Here is an 18680-nt window from a genome sequence, read left to right as displayed (position 1 = left end):
CTGACGACCGCGGTGCGGTGTTCTGGCGGGGGTACTTTGGCGAGCGGCCTCCGCCGCCCGCCAAGGTTAGAATCAACCCCAAAGTGACGTAATAATCAATTAGTCAAGGCCTCACATTATCCACTCGTGCCCTTCAAGTCTGTTTCATGTATGTTCATAATCACAATATTTGTCAGATCATTTTTCACCTCTGGGACTTGTGTGGCTACATAAATAAGTAAGTTTATTATTTATTCCACTTCCTTTTCTCCCTTTCCCAGTTGTTCACAGTGAATATATCTTTCTCTATTGGCAGTGGGCTATGGGTAGATATGGGGTGAGAAAGCTATTCTTGTAAATCTCTCTAAATTTAACTTTTAATGTACATACTTCTACATCAAAAAAAGTTTGTGACATTTCAAAAACTTGGGAGAAAATCACAGAAAAGTTGAACTTTTATGAGAGAACCACAACTATTTTCTTGGACATATTTTCCCAGGAAACTTTTCCTTTTGGGAAAATGTCATTATTGAGTGAAAAGTATGGCATTTGCTACTTCTAGAAGTGCAAATATGGGGATTGTATCCTAATCTTCCAACTGGATAGAGCTAAATCTTTTGGACCCATTAAGCCATAGATCTTCTGACCTTGGTGTGTCCGTTAAGGGTGTTTCCCACTCAGTGTGGGACACTCTGGTCCATGAGGCTTTTGTTTTGTTTGCTGCTCGTCGTGTGACTGCTTTGCTCTTTAAATCCATCCAGCGTGCTTGCTGTTTGTGTTATTTGACTTGGGATGCAATCCATCAGTTTCTCGCACTGTTTGCTTATCACATTTGGGATGTAAAATCGTGCTTAATAAATACATTGATGAAAAACAGTTTAATTAGTTCTCTTTCCCACATGCAGTCCCCGTCAAACCTTCTTATCTCCGGGCTACAGAGGGAGTTTTATTGTTGTGAAGAAGGATATGCTTGAAGTGAAACGTGTGATAAATATTCAGCCCAATCATAATTTATTTGAAAACCCGGGTTTGAAAATTCAAACGTTGTACAAACTTTTCCAAAGTTTATTTGTTCTCAGAGAGGTTTGCACTATTGAGGTTCCCGATTCTCAGAAGCTGTAACAATCATCTTCCACCGCATTTCCTAGAACTTGCATTCAATGTTTTTTAAATTTCCATAGAACCTCTGTTAACTTACAAATTATTTGTTTTCAAACAAACGTTTTGATTAAATGTACTAAGTAAAACAAAGGAATAGTCTAAAATGTTGATATTCTAACATATATCTAAAAATAAATCATAATTTGAGCAGTTGTTTTCAAGAAAAAGACCTAGATCAATTTCTATGACTCTCTACTCAGCCAACATTGGGGGAGTTAAAACAGCCTTTTTGATGCCTATGGGCTCTAGCCCTCCCCCACCTGTCAGTCACTCTAGAGCTGAGATTCAAGCGTGTGGTAATTATCTGTGTTGACCATTTTGCTTGCCGGCCACACTGTGTCCAACATCAAGATAAGAGATTTCCACTATTTCTTTGATTTTTTCATACTATCTCCTTTGGCCTGCTATATATTTGAGATCAAGCAGAATAAGTCAGGTGGTTGGCTGAACTTCCTGTGTGGTTATGTTGGCTGCTTTAGGTCTTCTGCGTTACATTTTGTAGTGCTGTGCCTATTCTGGTCTTTAATGATGGCAAGAGCAGCATTAACTTGGTGGCCTTAAAAATTGTTAGGTGCCTTAGAACCTTTAGAATCCAGAACTGATGTGCTTTTACACTCTACCTTTCCCCCCGACCCCCACCTCTCCCCCCCCCCCAGACAAGCGTAACAAGAAGTTTGAAGATCAGCCATTGAACCCCTTGTTTATAGCAATGTGCTCTCTCAAGCAGGGGGCCTTACGTGAGCTGGGGAGGTTCATTTTGGGGCCATTCAGTGCTGTAGCTAAAGCAGTGTGTTCTGGGTTGGGAAACTGCGTGTCCCTTTAATAGGCTAATCTTTTGCTCTGATGCATTCTGGGTTTATTTTCTGTTTTCAAGGGTTTCCTTGCTTATTTGGGATGAAAGTATGCTGGCAACTATGCCACTCCTTGTTATGTGTTTGTCACCACTAGATGTATGAAATGGGATGAATTAGTTGTCATCATTCACTGGAAGGAAGAAGCATTGAACTTGCCCTTATGGTACTTGTTGCCTTTCTCAAGGTAGCAGACTAAACATGGCCACTTGGCTGCCACCACAAGTCTATTAGAGGATTGTCCAACTTTGCTCGGATTGAAGGTGTTGAATGGAGACTCCTCATCCAGCAACTTAGTAAAGATGAATCATGCAAAAGTGCATTGACGAGAGAGAAGGGTTGATAGCTCTGCCTACTCATGACCTTGGAGCCTGGGTCACCAGAGGTGCAGTTTCCCACAGACTTCCTACAACACTCCTGAATTCGGCTGCTAACCTCTGGTGCTTCTGGCACTCATGCAACCCCCTCAACGCTCACTGGACCAGGTCGCCTGATCCCCACCTACTGCTCAGATCCATAGGCCCATCTCCTGTACTCAGGTAACGAGTCACGCCAACCAGAGATGCAGAAGAGAGAAAACGCTTGACACCAGCTGCTCTTTTCCCTCACTGTAAGGTTTCAGGCACTATTGCAGTGTTGAATCTAATACCACAATGTCCACCACCTCAGAAGTGCGGTAGAAAGATATTTCTTTGCTGGTGACGTTTTGTAAAAAAGGGATTTTCACAGGTTTTCCAGTTTGCTTTTACCTTGGCAATGGTTTTCTCCTCATAGATTATTTTCTCCAAATGATGATATCGTATTTATGCTCATAGACCTCATCCAAGCTGGGAAAGGTATACAGGCTTGTTCTCTGCAAGAGGCTTTATGCAAAGCTTTTTTAAGCCCAGTGACATCATCAGCAAAATAACTCTGCTTTCTGCAAAATGTATCTCGTGCAGAACACATTTCTTAGTGTTAAGTAATGATAAGTGTCGCATAAACTATCACAAAGACAACATTTCCAAACACATTCGGAAAAGTGAAATGCTTTGCAAATCTGAAAAGTTTTTAATACACCTTTGGAAAAGTTACAAAAAACGCCTTCTGCAGCTAATCCAAATTCTGTTGCTCCTCCACACATGAGATGCTCCTTGAAGGGGACATTCGCCCGCAAAGGCAGAGGGTCCACAGGCAAGGCTGGGACATCAGCATCCCTTCCCCAGCTTCCTCTAGAGATTAAAGAGCCAGTCTCCACACGTGATTGGGCGGGAGGCGGAGGCAGTGTTTACCTTGTACGAAGGCCCATCCAGCCTCACAGATGGCAAACACGGCTGATGATGAATTGTGGAACACGCTGGCTAAATACATTGTTATTGATATTTGCTGTCAGGGCTCTTTTATTTGTGCGAATGCAGGTGTCAGAGCCTCGTAATTGGAAACGTTATTTAGGCATCTCTGCTGTATATTAGTCATATGTTAGCAGTTAGCGAGGCCATTTGCATTGGTAAATATGTGCCTGTGAATGCATTCATTTCCCTCTCCCCCTCACTCTCTGCCGTGCATACAACACACAGCGCGAGAAGGACGAGCAGGCAGGTAAACGCAGCAAGTACATAGAAGAATGTCTAAATTAAAGCTCTGTAGCGTGCCTCCTCGGCTGGCATGCTCAGACATACCTATCAGCCCCTTCTGGTACTGATGAGAGGACTTCTAGGTCCAGGGTCCCTTCGGATGCTCTTTCCCCTCTGAGACTGTGGGACAGACAGGACAATTGTCCTCAGGTTAAATGTTTGACCTTGGAAGCTGAAGACTTGGGTTTTAAACTATGTCTTTCTACTTGATCACAAAGAAAATGGGCGTGCCTTTCGATTGGTTTAGCACTGTGGACATCAATTCCTCAAAATGGTGGAAGCAGTGGAAGTGACATCATATACCCTTTGACCTCCCGATGGCCTCACATTGACCTCTTCTCCAACCGTTACGCCCTCTTCAACCTCCTATTTGCATCTAAGGGCCAGAGGAAGGCACGGAGAAGGTAAAATAAAAATGGCGTTATTTCGGAAGAGGTTGAGTTGACCAACACATTTCTTCATGTTACTTTTTATCATCAGTAGAACTCACAGGCTTTCTTTCTGCGCTATACTAACGCAATGTTGAGAAGTCATTCACCCATGTTTAGTAGATCTTTCTGTCAAAGGATAAGGATATATATTTTTTTTTTATTTGAATTCATTTCTTATGTAAAAAAAATAAAAATAAAGTGTCACCCAGTCACTAGTCTCCTCACTGACCAATCTGATTCACCTGTCTCGCTATTAAATGAGGCATCTGGAAGAAATACCCGCTAAGAATCCCCGGGGAGGAGAGGGGAAGTTAAACTCCATAAGGATCACAAATAGATTTGGGGCGTATTATAATAAAAAGTTCCAAATTTTGTTTTCGGGGACCACGTGTTTCATCCTCCTTTTTAACTTTAACAAACGACAATCAATAATTTCTTCATTCATCGGAATGACAAAACAGCCTCATTGAGGCTTCAAGAAGAGCCCATTGGTTTTACTCTTCCAAAGCAAAAAGATCTCATTGCTTATAGCGTAGCGGAACAGGCAGACGGCACTGTATATACCCATATATGTATGTGGATCGACATAGTGGAAGTACAGCCAGAAATCAATGCAGCACTGTTTTGTGTAGGGACAGTTTACATAGTGTAATGCAGTAGAAATACCCCATTGTTTTAGCCCATCATAACAGGCAATCCCATAAATTATACTTAATCAAGGAAGGCAGATCCTGCTGTTAAAAGTTTATACAGGCAGGCAGCGCCCATTGTTAATAATAATAATGCATAGTGTTATAAAAATCTGCCACACGTCATTTCAAAATCTGAATATGTTTATTAACAGAATTAAAGCCTATCACCGGGTCAGCACAGCAAATGAGCATAAGCTGTGCAAGAGGAGGCAAAACACAAATGTATATGTTTCTTCATAGAAGGTGTCAAGTGAGATCATGTAAAGATCAAATAAAGGATTCATACAGGTGCAGAATTCTGAAGTCTAATAAAGTAGACAGACAACTTTATAATGTATACAGGAATGTGAACTCTTTCCACTGAGCAACCAGAATGTTCGCACTTCAAGAGCCAGGCATGTAAAGGAGGCTTCCATGCCATATGTCCTAAATGGGCACAACTTGAAGGCATGGTTAGCATGAGCAGAAATGAGGCTGCTGCAGTTACAGCTACCCTAAGGCAACATTATAAATCTCATGTATGTATATGGTATTTCTATAGCGCAAGCCTAACCAAAAGGCTGCCTGCTCACAGACACTTTAAACAGTAGGTTTTGTAAAAATTAATCTCACAGCATGAAGCACATTGTAGCACAGCAAGCAGATTACAGAGTGGCTCTCGGAATAAGCAGCACTCTCGCTTTGTGTTAATGACGAGATGCACTTCAAGTCTAGCTTTAAAATGACTGTTCTCCTTTTAGCACTTAGGGGGTCATTCCGACCCTGGCGGTCCATGACCGCCAGGGCCGGGGACCGCGGAAGCACCGCCAACAGGCTGGCGGTGCTTCCTGGGCCATTCTGACCGCGGCGGTAAAGCCGCGGTCAGAAAAGTGCAACCGGCGGTTTCCCGCCGGTTTACCCCTGGCCCAGGGAATCCTCCATGGCGGCGCTGCTTGCAGCGCCGCCATGGGGATTCCAACCCCCTTCCCGCCATCCTGTTCCTGGCGGTGCGGGAACGGGTGTCGTGGGGCCCCCTAACAGGGCCCCATAATGATTTTCACTGCACCCGTCGCACCCCTACAACTCCGCCGGCTCCATTCGGAGCCGGCTTCATTGTTGAGGGGGGTTTCCTGCTGGGCCGGCGGGCGGCCTTCTGGCGGTCGCCCGCCGGCCCAGCGGGAAAGCCAGAATGGCCGCCGCGGTCTTTTGACCGCGTTGCGGTCATTTGGTGGTTCCCTCCAGGCGGGCGACTCCCGCCGGGGTCAGAATGACCCCCTTAGTGTCCACTTCTCCAAAGGATGGGTGGTTTCCTTCTTTTGACTGAGTGTCCACGTCTGCATGGAATGGGTGGGTGTGCTGGATGATTTCAGTGATTGCAGCGTACTGTTCTTCAAAGGAAATATGGATGACCCTTCTCAGTGAAGATGTGAGTCTACGTCTTTGTTGTATGGGTGGCTTTCCCCTTAAATGGGATGGAAGGTGGTGCACACTCATTTCATAGTTAAGTGTGACTGCCATGTGTATGTGGTTGCAGTGTGCTCTTCTCTTATGCATGTGTGTCTGGCCCTTTCTGTGATGTAGTGCTGTGTACTCTTCTCAAACTCTCAAAGTGATGGATGTTGCTCCTTATGTGGAGCAATACGGTGTACCCTTTTCCAAGTGACTGGTGGTTGCCCCCTTCGATGAAGAAGGGTGATATTGTACTTTTCCCAAAGGTATGGTTGTTTGCACTCTTCTTCTGTCTTGGTGTTGGGGTGAGGAACACAGTGTACACATCTCCAAGTGATGAATGTCTGTCCCCTTCTTTTGTGGGAGGGGGCTGGGGTTCAGTGTCATGTTCTTCAAGAGATGGGTGGCTGCCTCTTCCATAAGGAGGTGATATGGTACCAAACTCCAAGTGATGGTTATTTGTCCCATCATCTGTGAGGGAGAGTGCAAGCTGCAGTGTCTACTTCGAAGCATGAGAGTTTGTCCCATTTGATTGTGGGGGTGGGCAAAAGTGTAGCAAAGTCTTCTCCAGGAGGTAAGTGGTTGCCTCTTTTCTGTGGGACCGAGAGTAGCCTGCAAGAGATGTGGCTGTACCCTTCAGTGGATTATTGCTGTGTACTCTTCACCTTGTGATGGGTGTTGCCTCTTCAGTGGGGGAGAGCAGGGGGTTGCTTTAGCCTCTTCTTCATGGAATAGGAGTTGACCCTCTTCAACTGTGGAGGTTGGGCAAGAGTGCAATATACTCTTCTCCATGGTTTTGGGGTTTGCCCCTTCTTCTGTGGGGGAGATGCAGTGTCCTCATCATCAATGCATGTATGGCTGCCCCCTTTTGTGTAGTGGCCCAGTGTACTCTTTACCTCGTGGTGGATGTTGCCACTTCAGTTAGGGAGAGTGGAAGTTGCAGTGCCTTCTGTCTGAGTGATGGGTGGTTTCCTCTTTCTGATGGTGGGTCTTATTTAGACCTGGGTGAAATTTTGATTATACCGGGGTATTCAGAGTAATTTCAGTAATTATGCATTACTCTTGTGATGTGAAATTATTGAAATTACACGATTATATCCAACATGCGTAATTAAGAGCTACTTGGGCATATAATAACAATGATCTATGAGAAAGCAAGCAGCTACCACTACTGCTGTTCATGTTCTGTAGCATTTAGTGCTATTTTCTTAGTACAAAATGCATCATCGGCCCATTTTGGATGTGAGCTAAATGAAGGATTACTCTTCTAACGTAACTAGACATAATTATGAGTAATTTTACTATAATTAGGAGTAATTACGCTAGAGAGAATTACACCAGCTATGCCCAACCCTAGTCATATTGTATTCTTATTGAAGGAATGAGTAACTGCTCTCTTTTTCAGGAGGTTATGGTGTACCCTTCTCCGAATGATGCACATCTGCCCCTTCATCTCTTATGGGCTGGGGTGCACTCTTCTTCAAGGGACGTGTATCTACCCCTTCTGTAAGTGATGGATGATGGACAGAGGAGCTGGAGAGTCCTCTTTTCAAGGGGCAGGGGTTTGCCCATTTATGTGGTGAAGTGCAATGTCCTCTTATCCAAGCTATGGAAGCCTGCCCTGTTCTACTCTGAGAGCAGGAAGGTGCAATGTATTCTTCTCAGGGGGTAAGCATCTGCCTCTTGTATGGACATGGGAGGGTGCAGTGTCCTCTTCTTCAAGGAATGGGTATTTGTCTCCTTCTATTTGGGGGGAGGGGTTGAGGGTGCAGTGTACTCTTTTCCAAGGGAGAGTGTTCTGCCCCCCTTCTGTGGGGCTGTGAGGGTGGGGGTTAAAGGAGGCTGTCTACTCTTCAGTGGAAGTGCTGCTACCTTATCTTCAGTGTAGTGGTTAATGTCCAACTCTTCATGGAGAAAGTGAATCTGCAGAGAGGAGAGCCCAGATGGTTAAGTGACAGAAATTGTTTATCTTCTTTGTGACTGGGGGCTTGAGTGTATTCTTTGTCAGACAGATGTCTCTATTCTCCTGTTAAAGGAGGGGCCCACAGTAATGAAAAGGTATCTTTTTATTTAAGGGAGAGATGGCTGTGCATGGAAGGTTATATCCTGCTCTTTTAGAGATGAGGTACTGTGGTTGGAAGGTTGTATCATTTTCTTTAAGGGAATGGTCTACTCTGATCGGAAGGTTGCATCCTGTCATTCAAGAGAAGGGCTATTGTAATTTGAAGTTATACCCTCTTCTTCAAGGGAGGATGCTACTGTGATTAAAGTGGGATGTTTTTGAGGAGGACGGGGGGGTCAGTATAAGGAACAGGTTGGATGTAAAGTGGGATACATTGTATTGTCTGGTGTGGGCCTCATACATTCTCAGTTAAACTGGAGGTGACCGTTGTCATGGATATAAGAATTGCAGTGGGACCTGTCTCTGCACAGAATGTATGCAAACTCCCTGGGCTTAAATGACAAGCTCTTTAAGATCTGTGGCATGACATGTTCAGCTAATTTGCTTTCTAAGTGCAAATGGACTTTGCAGCTTTCGTCCCCTCTGGAATAGGTTACTGGAATAAAAGAGAGGCAGCACTTAGGCATCTGCAAGCAGCCTGCTCTCTCATCCCTTTTTCTCACTTTACCTCTCTTTATTTTTTTTGTCTCTTAAACGTATCGTGCATTACTCCTTTTTGTAAGAAATTAGGTTACTGGTTTAGGAGGGTGTGACCCGTCCCAAGCAGAAACCACATTCTTCTCAGGGCTAAGTCACAAGCAGACACTAAATCAATCTCTGTTCAACCCAAGGACAGTTTGGCACAGAACAGTCAAGATTAACTCTGAGGCAATGTAAAAAGTATTTGTGCAACACTTCAAATGGTAACACAGTTTCTTATGTTGGAGTTCAGCACTGAGAATTTGGACTTGTGTTTGTGCAGTGCCATACAGTGTTCTTGTTATACTATCACCCACATAAATAATTGAAGACCAATGCGAGTTTTCAAATTCTTCTTGATTGACTACTTTTGTTTTTCCAAATCTACTCTCCTTTCCAAATTAAAAATGGAAAAGGAACTAGCACTTGAAGGAAAAAAATTCAGGATGGAGGAGAAACTTGCTTTGGAGCATTTGGCTCATGAAAGGATCCTTACAGAGCAGGAACTGAAAGCAAAGCAGACAGATTCCAGCAGCAATCGTGGCAACATACCATCAATGTCTGAAGAGGAGAGTTAGGGCTGTATACCCAAAGACCTGGTACCCTGTTATGTGGCAGGAGATGACATTGATAACTTGTTTTCAGCTTATGAGGTGACCCTGAGAGTACACAAAATCCCAGAGGAGCACCGGAGGGTAGGGGGGGTCATATGCCTCCAGTGGGGAGGGACCCTCTTCTGACCCTAGAAGTGGGAGAGCAAACTAGGCACACCCCCATGAAAGCCATCCTGCCACTTAAATTTGGGCTGACCCTTGAAAAGTTTCGCCAGAGGTTCAGGGACAGTGATAGGCTGCCAAATCAGGCTTGGGTGGATTTCTTGGACTACTCCATCAAGGCACTAGAAGACTGGGTAAGGGGCAGCCCGGTCAGTGATAATGATAGGTAGTACAACTCGAATCTCAAGGAGCACATGCTCAATATTTGTTTTACAGAGCTGTACCAGCACCTAGTGAACAGCAACCTGACTGACCCCAGGAGGCTTGCTGAGAGGCATACCCCTGGATCAGCATCAGGGCATCAAAAAGGCACCTGGGGGACTCCTTTAAGGGTGTTCAGGAGTCCTACCAGAAGAACCTTGAAAGTAAGGAGTTCTTAAAAGACTCCAAAATAAATCACAAGGGAATAGTGGTATCCAGTCCCAGTCTGAACCAAAAGAAGAAGGGATTCTGTGATAAACAGACAGGGAGGTTTGTACCCCAATTTACAAAGTGTTAGAGGTATGGGAACTCCAAGGGAGACACCAAATGCCCCAAGTGGGCATGGCCTCCCATGGGTGGGCAGACCACTGCGTTGGCGAGTGTACAATTTGGGATGGAGGTATTCACAGTTAGCTTTGAGGAGCAGACAAAAGGGACCCTGTTGTTCCGGGGAGATAAAGAGATGGTGCCACAAGCCCATATGCCTGCCAATACTTCTAAGTACAGGCAGTGGTAACCATTATTGGGCAATGGGTTGAGGCTCTGTGGAACACAGGAGTCAACATAGGGTGTCAGCTGGTGTTCCCAGAGTGGGTCCTCTCTAACACATTCCACTAAGTCATAGTGAATGATAATTTAAGAGTCATCTACTGGTGGCTCTGATTTCCCTTGAACGCTGGGGTCTCCAGTTCTCTAAAAGTAGCTGTGAACCTTGCCAGGCCTTTAGATTATTTGTTAGGCGATGACCTGGGGTGCACTACCTGGATGGAGGTAGAGCTCGGGTCCCATTTGGAGATGTTGGGATTACCTGAATAGGTCAGTAACCACCTGGTCCGTGGCTGCCCGAGAAGGGAGTCAAGGGTCCCTGGTGCCTGGAACAGTGGCATAGGCCACTGCCAAGAAAAATAAGGCAAGGGGTGTGGGAAACCAGCCCCTGAAGTTCCTTCAGACCAGGTTGATGGGACACCTGAGGAGTACGCTCCTGAGCCTGCTGGGAAGCACATTGCCACCTGGGTGACCTGCTTGAGCTTGCTGGATGGCAAGTTGAGGGTGGGCCACCAGGAAGGAATTCTGCAAAACACTGAAGGAGTGTCCCATTCTAGAGGGGCTGAGTCTGTAAGCTGAGGCCCAAGCAGTAGGTGATACCTTTGGAGATCACCTTATCTATTGAATGATGATGTATGTAGTGAGCCTAATGTTTCTGGACCTGGGGCAGCACTAATGCTGGTGGTCCCCCAGTATTACCTGGCCTTCCTACTGGGTTGGCTCATGACATTCCTCTGTCAGGACATCTGGTCTGGGGGAAGACAAGACAAGCACCACATCTTATCTCCTACTTCTATTGGCCCCGGATGAAGACAGCCCATCAGGCCCGTGGGAAGTCATGGAAAAAGCTCAAGGCTTCCTTGACCCCATTACATTTGGGCACTCCCTTTGAGAAGTTGGACATCAATAATGTTGGTCCATTTGCCCCCACAGATTGTCTGCTTAGGCAAGAGGTTCATTCTGGTCTTGGTGGACCACACCACTCGCTATCTCTGAGGTCAGTGATTGCACCTGCTGTGGCCAGTTATGTGATGGGATCTTTACCTGGGTGGGGTTCCTCAAAGAGGTAGTGTCGAACAGAGGCACTAACTTCATGTCAGCGTACATAATGTCTATGTGGGATGAGTGTGGAGGAACTTATAAGTTCTTCACTCCTATCACCCCTCAACAATGGTCTTGTGGAAAGATTCAACAAGACCCTCAAAGGTATGATAATGGATGTACCTGAGCCCATGAGGCATAAGTGGGATATCCTCCTGCCATGCCTTCTCTTTGCTTACAGTGAGAGTCACATAGGGGGCGGGGTTTAGCCTCTTCAAACTACTCTATGGCCACTCTGTTAGGATACCTCTTAGTGTTGTCAGAGAGAGGTCAGAGCAAGCCCCCAGGAAACCCTGTCACAATGTGGTCAGCTACATACTGACCCTCTGAAACCAGATGCATCCTTTCTAGAAGAAGGTTAAAAGCAATATTGAGGTCAGTCAAGAAGTTGTGAAACTCTGGTATGACAAGAGGGCCACTCCAGTAGGGTTTCAACCTGGCCAGAAGGTGTGGGTTATGGAGCCCAGAGCACTCCAGGGTTTCTGGACATGCCCTTACTAGGTGAAGGAGTGGAAGATGGAGTCCACCTACCTTGTGGTTCCCCAGATGCCTAGAAACTTTTAACAGAGCTTGACATGGACAGCCGCAAGCCACACTTTGAGAGGTCCATAGTTAGAATATACCTGATGACACGTGAAGGGGTGGAAGAAGAGAATGAGCCTCTCCCTGATCTCCTGTCTACCCAAAAGCATGATAGGCCAGTAGCAGGTGTCAACCTCTCTCCTACTTTGACCCCAGAAGAGGAGAATTACTATCGCCAGTTGCTGGGGCAGTGTTCCTCTCTGTTCTCTCTCACCCCTGGACTAACACACCTGTGCATCCATAACATTGACACTGGAAACAGTCTACCTTTAAAAATAAGACAGGGTGAGGGTCAGTATCAAGGAGGAGATCTCCAAGATACTGGTGTTAGGGGTGATTGCGCCCTTCAATAGTCCCTGGTCCAGCCCTGTGGTGCTGGTACTCAAGGCTGACCAACCGGGCACCACTGTAGAAATTATGTTCTGTGTGGACTACAAGGGACTTAGGACCTGATTGAGATCTTGGCGGACGAGTTACTCCATCACAACGGTGATGGATACCACATCCGCCGAGATATAAATCCCATTATATCCTATGAGATTTAGATTTTGGCGGATGAAGTATCCGTCACCGTTGTGACCTAGTAACTCATCTGCCAAGATCTCAATCAGGCCCTTAATTCCATCACGAAGACAGGTGCACACCTCATCCCCCAAACTGATGAGCTCATAAACAGGCTGAATGCTGCAAAGTTCCTGAGTACCTTCGATCTTACATCACAGTTCTGACAGATTGTTCTGACTAAGTGGGAAAGAGAGAGGTCTGCATTCTTGACCCTAGAGGGCTACTTCCAATTTAGGGTGATGTCCTTTGGCTTAAAGAATGCCCCTGTCATCTTTCAGAGTTTGGTCTACAGGATCCTAGCTGGAAAGGAGGCATTTTGTGATGCCTACCTGGATGACATAGCTGTTTCCCAGCTCCAGCTGGGAGGAACACCTGTACTACCTCCAGGAGGTGCATCAGGCCCTGCAGCAGGCCAGTATCAAGGCCAGTAAGCACCAACTAGGGCAGGGTATCAGGGCCACATGTTTGACGGGGCAAGGTGCAGCCCCTCCAGGCCAGGACTGGCATATTTAATGTATTTGTAGGTCCTTAGTAAAGTGGCACTACATGTGCCCAGGGACTGTAAATTAAATGCTTATCAGGGATGAGCCAATATTACCATTATTTAAGGAGGTAAAGTGGGTAGAGTCCCAAGGCCTGACTGGTCCATCATTTTGTTCTCTTTTTTCTCTTTCACCTGTGTCTCATCTCCCCTCTCTCTTCTTCCTCGCTCCCTCCTCCTTCCTCCAACCTCACTCCATCTTTCGCTCCCTCCATCCTTCCCATCCGTCCTGCCTTTCTTTTTTCCTTTCTTCCTCTCTGTATATCCTTCCTTCCTGTCTGCCGGTCTGCCTCCCTCTCTCCCTTCCTCGTGTAAATCAATGACAGGGGCTTTGGACAATGATTGTCCTATTTTTTTCTAGTAAATAAAGGGTTAAAATATAAATATCCATGAACATAATCTTTTTGGTGAGATTGGTGTCTTAAAAATGTATAGAACTGCCCACACATTGTCTTTTTTTAGGGTCTGTATAGAGGGAACTTAGGGGTGTGCGGGGAGCTCCGCATCGCTGGCAGAGCTAAGGGAGGTTTTGGAACTAGTTCCCCAAAAAACTCCACTAGCCCTGCCAGTGAAGTGGAGTTTACCCGGTGTGCGCTGCAGCCCAGTATGGGCTGCACAGTGAAAGGGTAGACAGTCTGCGCTTGTGCTGTGCAGCCCATGACTGCACTACAGCGCGCACCAGAGCAGAGGAGGGTGGCAATCGACAGAGAGGAGGACTCGTCAGAGAAGAGGAACCCAGGATGAACAAGGTAAGTCCTCTTCTCTTTTTTTTTGTCGTTGTTTGTGCACACTGGTGCACAAACAAGGACTGAAACGGCCCTGGTCTGAATTCAGGCCAGAGCCGTTTCGGGCTTCTTGTGCACCAGCCTCTCTGTGTGCACTGCACCCGGGGCAGGCCGGTGCACAACAGGCGTGGCAGCTTTCGCTGCCTATGACCCTGGCCAGAATTCAGGTTGAGCCGTAGGCAGCAAATGAAAGCTGCTGTTTCAGGCCTTTTTGTGCACCGGCCTGCCCTGTGTACACTGCACACGGGACAGGACGGTGCACAAGAGGCCTGAAACTGCAGCTTTCACTGCCTATAGCCCTCCTGAATGCACCTATCTCGGAAGCGCTAAGCAGGGTCAGGCCTGGCTGAGCAGGCCCGGCTCTGAGATGGGCGTATTCAGGAGGACTCCACGGGCACAGAACTCCGGCTTTGCGGAATTCCACAGAGTTTTTTTTCAACTCTGTGGGATTCTGCGAAGCCGGTCTCCGTTCACTTTGTCCAGGACTAGAATCCATACGGTTTCCCACTAACGGAGTCCATATATATACAGTATGTACATATGTACATATATGGCATGTGTTTCACATGAACAGAGTCAAAAGACAGAAGGGCACTGCACAAGCTACCTTCATGAGACTGCATGTTGGCAGAGTCCACTGCTTGCATTCTGGCGAGATAACCTTTCTAGACTCCTCTCTGGGGATGTAAACTGTTCCAACGCCATTTTGCTGGAACTTTAAACATGTGAGATGCACTCTGCAGTCGGCACTGCTCTCTGAAAGACCAGAAATACGGGTCAACCCTTTAAAGCATGCAAAGACGAGGTTCTGTTATATGTTTTTTACTGGGACTACATCACTGCTGAAAATCAGAGCCTGCAACCCGTCTTTGATGCTGCGCGTGTAACATCACAGGAAATCACAGGTTACCCTGGTCTTTGCTGCCGCCTGAGTCGCATCACTGCTGGAAATCACACTCCATTCGAGTTCATTAGCACCTGTCCCACATTTCAACACAGTACAGGGCCTGCTGGCCACTAAAAGCACGATCACGGCGGCAGTGATGCCGAACACTCCTCTCTGAAGGTCTTTGTTAGCACATTTGTCATAACACTGGGACTCAGAGCCACTGCTGCCTATCAACAGCAGAACCAAAGAAACATGGCTGAAAGTCACACACCGTATGTGTCAGGATCAGGCTTTGGGACAGCTGCTGCCAGTCACCCCAAGCATGGGTTGCTGGGAGTGCCTAGAAACCAGTGCTCCAGGCACTTGATGTACAGCACAAGGTTGGCTTCAGTAGTCCTCCTTGATTCTGTAAGTAGACAAGGCATACCTCAAGGGAGCTGGTGCAGGGTGAGTCTAAGTACAATACCATAAGGTAATCATAGTTTCATATATGAATGTCAGGAAGAAATAGTATAGATAAAACAATACTTTAATAATGTTGAAATGAAACCGTGTACCCTAATAATAATGAAACTTCAACATTTTGTAATCTCCCTAATTCAATTTAGGATGTACTACTCCAGGTTGATTTTGCATAGAAGGGCACCCCACCCAACATAAAGATAGCAGAACATCAATCATAATTAACTAAGATAACTCAATAACTAAGCTCAAGATCAGGGAAAAGTAAATAGGGTTTTCTTACAGAAATCTCAAAATCAAGTGACATGAAAGTTCAAAGTGTAAAGTAAATACAGAGTAGTAAAAAAACATATATTTTTTATGATTTTTTATGAGTTCTAAATAAACAGGAAAATGTACAATAGGTCGGACAGCATCCTACATATGGAAAAAGAAAAATCTGTCTCACCCCAGGTGTCAGGGGCTTCTCATATATAATTCTTTCACATAAAATTGGCTAAAAGCACAAATTGAGCAGGAAAATTATTTGGCGTATCAGAGTAAATCACATCATATATGATGATACAATACAGTTTTCTAGGAAAGTGTCCTTTATTTCCTTGTCACTGTCTTCCAGAGAAGTTTTGAACCAAATATGCAACATTAGACAAAACCTATTCATGAACCTGCAAAAATCCAACTGAGATACGGAAACACAGCAGAAGAAACCTTCAGTGTTACAACCTACCTAGAACTCTGGAAGTTACATGAATAAACCTTTGGATTCATCACTGTTAGGAGAACATTACATCAACTGTCTTCGCTTCTTAGGAGCCTGTGGGCGAAAATGTGCAGGGGAACCCAATGTGATGGGTGAATATAGGAGTGTAACACTGAGATAGCAGAATCAATTCTATCCATACTCATAGTAAACTTCGCAATTGGTTTTATTGTTCGATTAATTAAAATTATTACAAACGTGAAGTCATAATAAATAACCACTATTAAAAAAAACGGCCAGAGGTAAAGTTGTAATATAAGGAGAAAAAAAGAAGCACAATAGCTTTGTACAATGGCCCGCCCCTCGGCGAATATAGAATCTGACGAATATCCAACAGGGTGCTATCAGCAGTGGCGTGATTAGGACCCAGTGCATTGATCTTTCCCAGTGGCCCACCCCTGCACTGTGGGCTAAATGGCAGATAAGAGGACCTGCCCGTTGTAAGGGATACAAGGAGATTTAACAGCTGTAGACTAATTTTAGGTGCAGCACCACCCAAACAGCAGTTTAAAGTACAGTCATACCAAAGGCGGGCTCTAGCGAACAAGTAAAAGAATAGAAAAGGTGGGCTGTTGGCCTTATGTCGAGTATTTGATGTTACTAAATTAAACTTGTTTTAACTGCATTCATATGAATTAGTTTTTTTGCAAATTGGACACAACATAAAAATCATAAATGCTCAAAATTATTTTTCACACAAAACTATGAACTTTTAAAAATCTCTATTTTAAAATTATTTTACAATCACAAAAAACAATTAATAACTTCATTAGTCAGGAAAATCAATTAGTCGACACAACTGTTTGTTTTCTTGTAGAACCCTCCTCCGACATCTTTAGCTGGTTGTAGACATAATTCTTAGCATCTTCTATCTTGTGTTGTTCTATTTTCCTCTTCTTCAAACTACCTATTTTTATGTTCGTTCTTTTTCAACTAACATCCGGAAACGTTAGGAAAAAAGAAACAGAACAATTGCACACATCATTATGGTTATCATAGATGTTAGGATTAAATGTAGAGTGCCTCCTCCTATTCTATCTATCCATTCACGAACTTTATAAAAACTCTTACCTAACCCATTAAACCAGGACCTTCCGTTTCCCACAAGCCATCTTCCTCAAAAGATTGATCTGCATGTCAAAATGTAGTCAGATTAGTAATGAAACAATCAATGACACTACGGTGATCTGGTATGCATGTGCAACACCTTTTAGAATTTATGAACTTACAGACTCTGCCTTCTTTTTCTTGGAGACCTTTAAATGTTAAAAAAGTATGTATTACCATAGCTCTTGCCTGCTGTATCTGCTGCCAGTTTATCTACAAGTGTAGACAGACACATTATTTCCATATCATTCACTGCCACCAGGAATTATAGCACCTAATATATTTAAAACTACTTGTCCAAAGCTCGGTTTCACTTAAGTTCACTATCTAGTTCATTCAAATTGTAACCTCTAGGATCCACTAAAGCTAAATGTCAAGACCAAACTCAGATCTGTAGTAAATTGAAATAAGCAGTCTTCCCACAAATGTAATAAATTCCACTCAGAATTGGCTCTCCACCCAGCAAATAGTTTCCACTTACATCATAGGTGCTATCATGCTCACTTTCTCTCACAAATAGAGCTTTTCTTCATTTCAATGGACTGTGACTTACAATACAGAACTCAACCCTTTGATCCATCGTTAATCTAGAATGCAAACTTGACAACCTAAATTCTTCCTCTTTCTTTGTCTGTTCTTCCACAACCTTTCTTTCTTCCTAATTCTTCCTAATGTTTACTTCTGTCTCATTGTATTTTGTAATGCAATTAGTCTCTTCATTACTCAAAATGCATACATTACCTTGAGCAGTAATTTTAGTTTCATTCTTGCTTTGTGCATCATCCTTAAAAATGTATTATATTTAATTCCTATTTAATTTTCTTTTATAAGTAGACCCTCTAAAGACACATGACGATCTGTAAAATTAGGATAAAGAAATTCACCAATTATAAAAATAGCAGCATTTAAATTACAAGAAAGAGCATATGAAATTGGAAGTGGCACATATGTCGTTCCATCAAAGCTTCATTATATCTATATAATCGTGAAACATTTTAACATAAATATTTTACTGGAAACCACCAATGAAATTATTCTTATGCACTGGTACATCATGTTTTAATTCCTTTCTAACAGTAGTAAATTCAGCATGATTAGAAACGTATCTCACTGAGGTAAGTAAGCACAACAACAAGTACACTAAAACAACAGTTATTGTTAAAACTATTACTAACCTATGGATTTTATAGCATTTCATGTACTGCATCCTCTAGTTGAGACAATTAATTATTATGACACTTAAAAAATTCAAAGGTAAGAACAATTTTCTTATTTCTTTAAAATAATTCTTGTAAACAAAAGGTTCAAGATATTTTTCTAGGGTTTCTTCTAAAAGCTCATTTCAGTAAAAAATCAATTTCAATTTTGATTTTAGTCTTATCTTTGATCAGAATCTCTCTCTCGATCTTTAATATCCCAAATTCACTTTCACTAAATCAAGGTGGTTCTTCTTCTGTTTCTATTTCACTCTTTGATTTACTCTGAAACCTGCACTGATGTGGGTTCACTCATTTCTAACTTTCTAAGTCTGTTTCGTCTTTGGCTTCTTCTTCTGAAAGTGCAGCAAGAT

Source organism: Pleurodeles waltl, chromosome 10 (assembly GCF_031143425.1).
Source record: "Pleurodeles waltl isolate 20211129_DDA chromosome 10, aPleWal1.hap1.20221129, whole genome shotgun sequence".
Classification (NCBI taxonomy): Eukaryota; Metazoa; Chordata; class Amphibia; order Caudata; family Salamandridae; genus Pleurodeles; species Pleurodeles waltl.
This window is presented reverse-complemented; position numbering follows the sequence as displayed.